This window comes from Alexandromys fortis, unplaced genomic scaffold (assembly GCF_014885135.2).
Source record: "Alexandromys fortis isolate MF-2015 unplaced genomic scaffold, M_Fortis_MF-2015_v1.1 scaffold_100_3062768_6864082, whole genome shotgun sequence".
Lineage (NCBI taxonomy): Eukaryota > Metazoa > Chordata > Mammalia > Rodentia > Cricetidae > Alexandromys > Alexandromys fortis.
In genome coordinates, this window is record NW_026067993.1 from 3,713,060 (window position 1) to 3,722,845 (window position 9,786).

Genomic DNA, 9,786 nt, shown 5'->3' on the forward strand with positions numbered 1-9,786 from the left:
CTGCAGTGGATGAACACTAGGAAACATCTGCAGTGGATTAGCACTAGGAAACCTCATCTGCAGTGGATGAACACTAGGAAACATCTGCAGTGGATGAACATTTTCAGCAAAGCAGCGGGATACAAACTTAACGCACGAGAATTATTCACCTTTCTATATATAAATAACATACAGAAAAATAGGGGCAGCAGGAGCTTTCATAATAGGCTTAATAGATGAATATAAAAACCTTGAAATAACTCTAACCAAACGAGTGAAAAACCTATTATAATAAAAACTTTAAAATATTGAAGAGAGAATAAGATATCAGAAGATGTAATGATCTCCCATGTTAAGGATTGGTTAGAATTAATCTTGTGAAAATGGCTACCCTACCAAAAGCAACCTATTGATTCAATACAATTGCTTTCAAAATTTCAGCACAATTTTTCATAGAAATTGAAAAAAACATTAAGCTTTGTATAGAAACAGAAAACACCCAGGATAGCAAAACAAACAAACAAAACAAAACCTAAATAAAAGAATTGCTGATGGTATCAACATCCCAGGTTTCAATCTGTATTACAGAGATATAGTAATAAAAACAGCATAATAGTGGTATAAACACAGATACATTGATCAATGAAATAGAGTCAAAGACCTGGATATGATTCTACATACCCACAGAGAGCTGAGTTTTGACCAAGAAGCCAAAATTAGACACTGGAGAAAAGGCAACATCTTTAATAAATGTTGCTGGTCAAACTTTATAACTACATGTAGAAGAATACCAATAGATCCATATTCACCCTGCACAAACTCCAATTCCAAATGGATTAAGGACCTCAACATAAGACCAGGTACACTGAACCTGATAGAAGAGAAAGTAAAGAATAGCTGTGAACTCATTGGCACAGGAAAGGCCTTTCTGAACAAGAAACGGCTAGTGCAAACACTGAAATCAACAAATAATAAATGAGAACTCTAAAAAATACTTCTCTCTATAGAAAAGTTATACAGGCACCGTTGCTTATGTAAAACAGCAGCCTGCAGAATAAAGATCTGTGTACATATCTGAATGAAGATTAGTGCCCAAAATATATAAAGACTCAAACAACTGAACATCAAGAAAATAAACAACTCAATTTAAAAAAAATGAGGTAGTGAACTAAACAGAGAGTTCTCAAAAGATGAAACCCAAATGGCTGAGGTTTCAACATCCTTAGCCATCAGGGCAATGAAAGCTAAAACTACTCTGAAATGTCTTACACCAGCCAGCCAGGCCAAGATCACTAAAACAAATGACAGCATGCACTGGCAAGGATTCGGGGAGAGAGGAAGGAACACTTATTCATTGTTGGTGGGAATGCCAGTTTATACAGTCACTATGGAAATTGGTGTGGCCGCTGTTCCTCAAGAAGCCAGGAATAGATTTACTTCAAGATCTGGCTTTATGACCCTCGGGCATGTCCCCACAGGACTTTACATCTTGTTCATCTGTGCTCGTTGATACTTAATTCATAATAGCCAGAAACTGGAAATAGCCTAGATGCCCATCAACTAATAAATGGATGACAAAAATGTGGTACATTTACATGATGGAATATTACTCGGTTATTAAGAAAAATGAAATTATGAAATTCACAAGTAAGTGAAAAGATCTGGAAACAATCATCCTGAATGAGGCAACCCAAACTCATTGTGTGTTTTCTCTTATATGTGGATGTTAGCATTTAAGCCTTTGGTATGTGTGCTACAATACATATAACCATAGAGGTTAGGTACCTAGTAAAGGACTAGGGGTGAGGAGAGGATATCCCAAGGAGGAGGGAATAGAATATATTATTATAGAGAGACAGGGGGAAAGCTAGAATAGGAGGATTTACTAGGGAGGGGGCTGGAAGAGAAAGTTAAAGAAAAAAATACAGAGAGGGGTAACAATAAAAGCCATACAGAAACCATATGGAAGCTGACTACTGCGGATGCTTTCTAAAATATATGTATATATGAAGGAAATCTAAATGGAGTCACCAAATAGAGGAGACAATGATTCAACTATATAGCTTACAACATCAAGTAAAACCTCCATTGCCAAGAATGGGTTACATCTCGTTGAGTCATTACCCGACAAAGCCCCATGGAAAAAACAAAACATCACAGTCTATATTGCCAAAGCTGTTGCTTACTTTCCACAGCCTGATGTGTGGTGGTTTGAAAGAAAATGGCCCCCATAGGCTCCTAGGGAGTCGCACTATTAGGACCACAGCAACTCTTATAAGAAAAACATTTAATTGAGAGGGCTCGCTTCTAGTATCAGAGGTTCAGTCCGTTATCATCACGGCAGGGAGCATGGCAGAGGTATGGCCTTGTTGGAGGAGGTGTATCATTGGGGGTGGACTTTGAGGTCTTGGATGCTCAAGACAGGCCCAGTGCATCACTCTTTCTTCGTGCTGCCTGAGGATCCAGATGTAGAAGTCTCAGTCCCTCTCCAGCACCGTATCAGCCTGTGGTCCACCATACTTCCTGCCGTGACGATAATGGACTAAATCTCTGAATTGCAAGCCAGCCCCAATGAAATGTTTTCCTTTATAAGAGTTGCCATGGTCATGGTGTCTCTTTACAGCAATAGAAAACCTAAGACATGATGGTAAGTCCTATTAGGCCTCCATAATCTCATAGGGAGTGGCACTATTAGGAGGTGTGGCTTTGTTGGACTAGGTATGACCTTGTTGGAGGAAATGTGTCACTTAGAGGGCAGTCTTTGAAGATTTCTATGCTCACGATACCACCCAGTGTCTTAGTCGACTTCCTGATGCCTGCAAGATGTAAGACTCTGCTGTTCTTCCAGTACCACATCTGCCTGCATGCTGCCATGCTCCCTGCCGTGATGATAATGGACTGAACCTCTGAAACTACAAGCGAGCCCTCTCAATTAAATGTTTTTCTTATAAGAGTTGCTGTGGCCATGTTGTCTTTTCACAGCAATAGGAACCCTAACTAAGACACATGCACACGAGCATGTGCGCGCACACACACACACACACACACACACAATTAGTGAAGAAACAACTTCATAGCAATAAAAATTACCAGAGCTAAAGAAGGGCATTCAGGGCAGTGAGATGGCTGGTGGGGCAGTGAAATCCCTGGATTCGCTCAGGACCCACAGATGGAGGGGAGCACTGATTTCAGCTGGTTGTCCTCTGGCCTCCACACATGTGCTGTAGTGCACACAACATGTACATTATGGGGCTGGAGAGATGACTTAGCAGTTAAGAGCACTAACTACTCTTCCAGAGGACCCGGGTTCAATTCTTAGCACCCACATGGCAGCTCACAGTGATCTGTAACTCCAGTTCCAGGGAATCCTACACACAGACACAGAAATACATGCAGGCAAAACACCAATGCTCATAAAATGAAATAGTTAATTAATTTTAAAAATCAGGACATTGTACAGGGAATGAAAGTCTCTCTAACAGTCCTGAGCACGGCAAACGTGGCACCAGCAGGCTTTCTCCTACCTGCTTCCCTCTCCCTTGCTAAACCATTAGATTACATTCCTAAAGCTAGCCGCCAAGGGTTACTCCCTTACTTGGCCATGTCCTTATGCCTAACTAAAAGTCCAAGGTCCAGCTATCAAAACACCAAGGTCCTGCAATCAAAATTCATTGTTGGGATGCACTGGCTACCATGTCCAGTCAGGACTTTCCAACCCATCCCAGCACAGACTCCTTTTTCTCCTCAAAACCCACTCCTGCTGATACACCTGCTGTGTCTTTGCCTGACCCAGAGGCAACACCCTCCTGCTTCCAGCCCCTCTGGGGTAAGAAAATCTCCACTGTGTTAAGAATTTGGTATCTGGGTATCTTCCGTGCCAACTCTGAGGCCCCTTGCAGGGATGAAAGAGTGAATTCTCCAAGAAGACAACATATTGTGTCTGACCCTAATGACAGAGATTCAGAATACATCAAGCAAAAGTTATCAGAATGGAAAATAAATAGACAATCTTCAAATCAGTCAGTTTTAATATAATACTAATACTCTTATTAAATCTTTGAGAATTTCTTACAATATATTTTGACCATAGTCCACCCTCCCTTAACTCTTCCTAGATCCTCCCCTCCCTAACCCCTCTCAACTTCATGCTTCTTGATCTCTCTCTCTCTCTTTCTCTCTTTCTCTCTCTCTCTCTCTCTCTCTCTCTCTCTCTCTCTCTCTCTCTCTCTCTTTCTCGTCCCCCCTGCTGCATAAGTCCAGATTGTGCTGCCAATGTACTCACAAGTGTGGGGCCATCCAGTAGAATGAATTCAACATGCAACGAGTCACACCTTTAAAAAAAAAAACCTGACTCTTTCTCCCCTAGAAGCCATCAACTGTCCATAGCTCCTCAGCAGAAGGGACTCCTGAGTCCCTCTCACTATGAGCTGGAATGCTCACAGAATTGAATTTGTGAAGGTTTTTGCAGGCAACCATAGCTGCTATGAGTAAGGTGTTGGGATCTTGTCCTTTCTAGATCTGTTTCAATCTGGTTCAACTCCCCAACCTCTGCCTGTTATACTTCCACCTCCTCTTCTGCAAAGGCCCCTAAGACTCAGTGCAGGGTGATAGAGATATACCACCTCTGGGTGAGCACTCCCTGGCATATGTTGTCTGCATTTTGACCAGCTGTGAGTTTCTGTGTTAACCACTATCCACCATACAGAAGTGAAACTTCTCTGCTGCGGTCTGAGAGCTGTACTAATCTATGGGTTTAGAGACATGAATTTAGAGGGCAGGTGCAGAGATGGCTCAGCAGTTAAGAGCACTATATACTCTTCCTAAAGTACTGAGTTCAATTCCCAGCAACCACGTGGTGGCTCGCAACCATCTGTAATGAGATCTGGTATCCTCTTGAGGACAAGACCTGGTCAGTTGCCCTCATCAACTTAGACCATGAAACCCAACATGGACAAATTCAACAGAACCGCCATATACGGGCTGCCCATGCATGCTTCAGCATTGCCAGAGCATAAATTTCATTCATTTCATTTTTGACACTATGACCATTTAGTAGAATAGCAGTGGTATGTTCATCCCTGGGGCCTGTGAGCTCCCCACTATTTACTCTTGGTCAAATTTACAGCACCAGGCATGAGTCTCTTCCAATCAGAAATCTATTGATAACTCCCATGACGCCCATGCCACTATTGTACCACTATTTCATATCTTGCCACACCTGTCACTTTTATAGTTCACAGAGTTCACAGATCACCTTTCACAGTTCTCATTCATTAATTGTTGATCTCAGTGTCTGTGCTGTCAGTTTCTTGTTCAGAAAATCTTTCCTGTGCCGATGAGTTCAAGGCTATTCTCCACTTTCTCTTTTATCAGATTCTGAGTACCTGGTCTTATGTTGAGGTCCTTAATCCATTTGGAATTGAAGGGTAATATTTATGCAGGGAAATGAATATGGATCTTTTTGTATTCTTCAACATGTAGTCATAAAGTTTGACCAGCACCATTTCTTGAAGATGTTGCCTTTTCTCCAGTGTATATTTTTGGCTTCTTTGTCAAAACTCGGCTCTCTGGGGAGGGAAAGGGGAGGCGGAGGTGGGGAAGAGACAGAAATCTTTAATAAATAAATTAAAAAAAAACCTCGGCTCTCTGTAGGTGTGTAGAATCATCTCCAGGTCTTTGATTCTATTCCATTGAGCAATGTGTCTGTGTTTAAGACAATGTCATGATGCTTTTTATTACCATATCTCTGCAAGACCACTTAAAATCTGGGATTGTGATACCTCCAGCAATTCCTCTATTATTCAGAATTTTTAAAAGCTATCTTGGGTGTTTTTTTCTTCTTTAAATTTCTTATTTATTTTTATTTTATGTCCGTTGGTGTTTTGCCATGGGTGTTGGGTCTCTTAGAACTGGAGTCACAGACAGCTGTGACCTGCCATAATGTGGGTGCTGGGAACTGAACCCAGATCCTCTGAAAAATCTGTCGATGCTCTTAACTGCTGAGCCATCTCTCCAGCCCTATCTTGGGTGTTTTGCATTTCTATACAGAGTTTAATTTTTTTCAATTTCTGTGAAAATTTGTGATTTTGGAAGGGATTGCATTAATTTTGTAGATTGCTTTTTGGTAGGATGGCCATTTTTGCAGCATTAATCATACCAATCTATGAACATGGGAGATCTTCATATCTTATGATCTACGATTTCTTGGATTTTAATCTACAAGACTTTCTCTTGCTTGGTTAAAGTTAAATTTTGTTTTCTTTTTATTTTAGGCTTTTGTGAAAGGTATTTTCCCCCAATCTTTCTCCATCTGTTTGCCATTTGTATAAAGGAAGACTACTGATTTTTGTGTGTTAGTTTTATATCCTGCTGGTTTGCTGAAAGTATTTATCAGCTGTTAAAGTTTCCCCGGTGGAGTTTTTAGGGTTATTTATGTATAAAATCATGTCATCTGCAAGTAAGAATACTTTGACTTCTTTTTCTATTTGTATTCCTGTGATCTACTTCAGTTGTCTTATTGCTCAAGCTAGGACTACAAGTATTGTATTGCATAGGTATAGAGAGAGTGGACTCCCTTGTATAGTTCCTAATTTAACAAAAATGTTTTAATTTCTCTCTATTTAGGATGATACTGGCTGTGGGCATGCTGTAAATTGTCTTTATTATGTTGAAGTATGGCCCTTATATTCCTAGGATTTCCAGGAATTTTTATCATAAAAGGGTGTTGGATTTTGTCAAAGGCTTTTTCTGCATCTAATGGGATGATCATGGGGGTTTTGTCTTTCAGTTTATTTGTGCAGTCAATTATATTTATTGATTTGCATCAATAAATGAACCATCCCTGCATCTCTGGCATGAAGCCAACTTTATCATGGGTGTTTTTTTATGTGTTATTGAATTTAGTTTGCAAGGATTTTATTGAGATTTTTTTTGCATCTATGTTCATAAGGGATATTGGATAATCTTTTGCCAAGTCTTTGTGTGGCTTGGGTACCAGGATAATTCTTCAGTTTCTATTTTGTGGAATAATCGGAGGCATGTTAGTGTCAGTTCTTTGAAAGTCTGGTAGAATTCTGGGAGGAATCCATCTGGCCCTGGGCCTTTTGCGGGGAGGGAGATTTTAATAACTTCTTCTATTTCACTCGGGATTATAGGCCTATTTTGTTTGTTTTCTCTTGGTTTAGCTTTTTAGGTCACATATCAAGAAATTTATCCATTTCTTTTTTATTTTCGTTTGGTATAATACAGGTTTTTAGAGTATGCCTTTATGGGTCTCTGTAATTTTTTGATAGCTGCTGTAATGTCTCCCTTTTTTATCTCTAATTTTGTTAATTTGGATCTTCCCTATATATTTTTGCTAATTTGACTAAAGGCTTGCAAATCTTGTTGATTTTCTCAAAAAAAAAAAAAACAGCTCTTCGTTGATTCTTTGTGATTTTGTTGGCTTGTTTATATTCATTGACTTCAGCCCTAAATTGATTTCTTCCTGTCTACTCTTTTTGAGGTATTATTTCTTCTTACTTTTCTAGAGCCTTCAAGTGTGTTATTATTTTATGATAAGTTATACTATGTCTCCAATTTTTTTTATGTCTCCAATTTTTTTATGTAGGCATTTAGTGCTATGAATTTTTCTTTTAGAACTGCCTCCATATGCCCCATTGTGTTAGATATGTTTTTTTCATTCAATTCTAAAAAAGTTTTTAATTTCCTTATTTCTACCTTAACTCAGTTTTCTTCTAGTAGTGAGTTCTTTAGTGTACACGAGTTCATGAGATTACTGCAGTTTCTGTTGCTGGTGTCCACCTTTGACCTCTGCTAGTCAGAGAAGATGCAGGGTGTGGCTTTAGTTTTCCTCTGTGAAGTCTTGCTTTGTTCACCAATACATGGTCAATTTTGGAGAAAGTTCTATGGTATGCTGAGAATAAAATGTATTCTTTAGCTTTGGGTGGAATGCTCTGTAAATGTCTGTTCGGTCCATTTAATTTATGATGTGATTTAACTGCATCATTTCTCTGTCTAGTTTTTGTCTGGATTCCCTGTCCATTGGCAAAAGTGGGATACTGAAGTCACTATCACTTGTTAGGGTTAATATGTAATCTTAAATGTAGTAATGTTTTTTTTTTTAACTTGGATGCCCTTGTGTTGGCACATGAATGTTTAAAAGTATATTATCTTGGTGGATTTTTTTTTCAAGGAATACATAGGGTCCTTCCCCATCTCTCCTGATTGGTTTTTGTTTGGAGACTACTCTACTAGGTATTACAACAGCTACACCTGCTTGCTTCTTGGTTCTATTTTCTTAGAACACCCTTTTCCATCGTTTTATTCTAAGGTAAGGTTTGTCCCTATTTGTGAGGTGTGTTTCTTGAATGCAACAGAAAGATAAATTCTGTTTTTTAGTTCAGAAGGCTAGTTGTGTCTTTGGGGGGTAATAGATGCCATCAACATTGCTAGTTATTATTCAGCGGGGTTTATTAATTCTTACTATTTTGTTATGGTAGTATTTTTTCTTTTATCTGTCAATTAACTATCCTGGGATTATTTATCCCTGTGTCCTCTTGGGTGTGTTTAACCTCTCTTCATACTAATATTTTCCTTCTAGTGTCTTCTGTAGAACTGGGTTGATTTTAAAAATTGTTTAAATTTGTTTCTATCATGAGATGTTTTTTCTTTCTCCCTTGGTTATGATTGATAGTATTTCTGGGTATAATAGTCTTGGTTGGTATCTATGGCCTTTCAGAGGTTGTAGAACATCCATGCAGGCCTTTTGGCTTTTAGAGACTCCACTGAAAAGGCAGGTGTTATTCTAATGGGTCTTCTTCCTATGTGAGTTAGTCTTTTACTCTTGCAGCTTTTAGTATCCTTTCTTTTTTTTTTAAATTTATTTATTATGTATATAGTGTTCTTGGCACCAGATCTAATTATAGATGGGTGTGAGCCATCATGTGGTTGCTGGGAATTGAACTCAGGACCTTCAGAACAGCAGTCAGTTCTTTTAACCTCTGAGACATCTCTCCAGCCCAGTATCCTTTCTTTGTTCTGCACATTGTTTTGTTTAGTATGTGTCCTGGGGACTTTCTTGTCTGGTCTTGTCTATTTGGTGTTCTGTGTGCCTCTTGCCCCTTGCTGAACATTTCTTTCTTTAGATTGGCAAAAAAAAAAATCTATGATTTTATTTGAAATATTTTTATATCTTTGATCTGATTTTCTTTTCCTTCCTCTATAACTAATTTGTAGGTTTTGTCTTTTCACAGTGTCCCAGATTTCCTGGATGTTTTGTGCCTGGAATTTATTTTAGATTTAGCATTTTCTCTTACTGATCTATTTTTTCTGCTCTATCCTCAAAACCTGAAATGCTCTCTTCCATGTCTTTTAATCTGTTGAGGTTTCCATTTTTTTTATTTCATTTGGTTTTTATTTAGTGATTCTATTTTTTTTTTGCTAAATTCTGCTTTCATTTCTTAAATGATTTTCCTCATTTAATTCAACTGTTTGTACACTTATAGCCTTCAGTAGGGGATTTATTCACATCCCTTTAAGTCCTTGAACAAATTTATAATTGCTATTTTGAAATCACTGTCTTGTGATTTGAATAAATTGGTTTTCTCAGGGAATATCACAATGGAGTTGTGGGCTTCTGGAGAAGGCATACTGTCTTGACTATTCACATTTTTGCCTTTTCACTAGGAATGGGCATCTGCAACCATGGCATCTATGGTATTTCTCGGTGTAAATATCTTATCTTACTTTTGTTGGGTGGATGTTTGGTTCTTTGGTTGCTCTTGCCCCAATCTGACAGGTTTGACC

General features: G+C 38.7%; 1 protein-coding gene across 1 annotated transcript in view; it reads left to right on the plus strand.

Annotated features, from left to right (window-relative positions):
• The window catches only part of Rfc4 (replication factor C subunit 4), a 751,101-nt gene that overhangs the window by 687,583 nt on the left and 53,732 nt on the right, over window positions 1–9,786 (plus strand). The window lies entirely within an intron of this gene.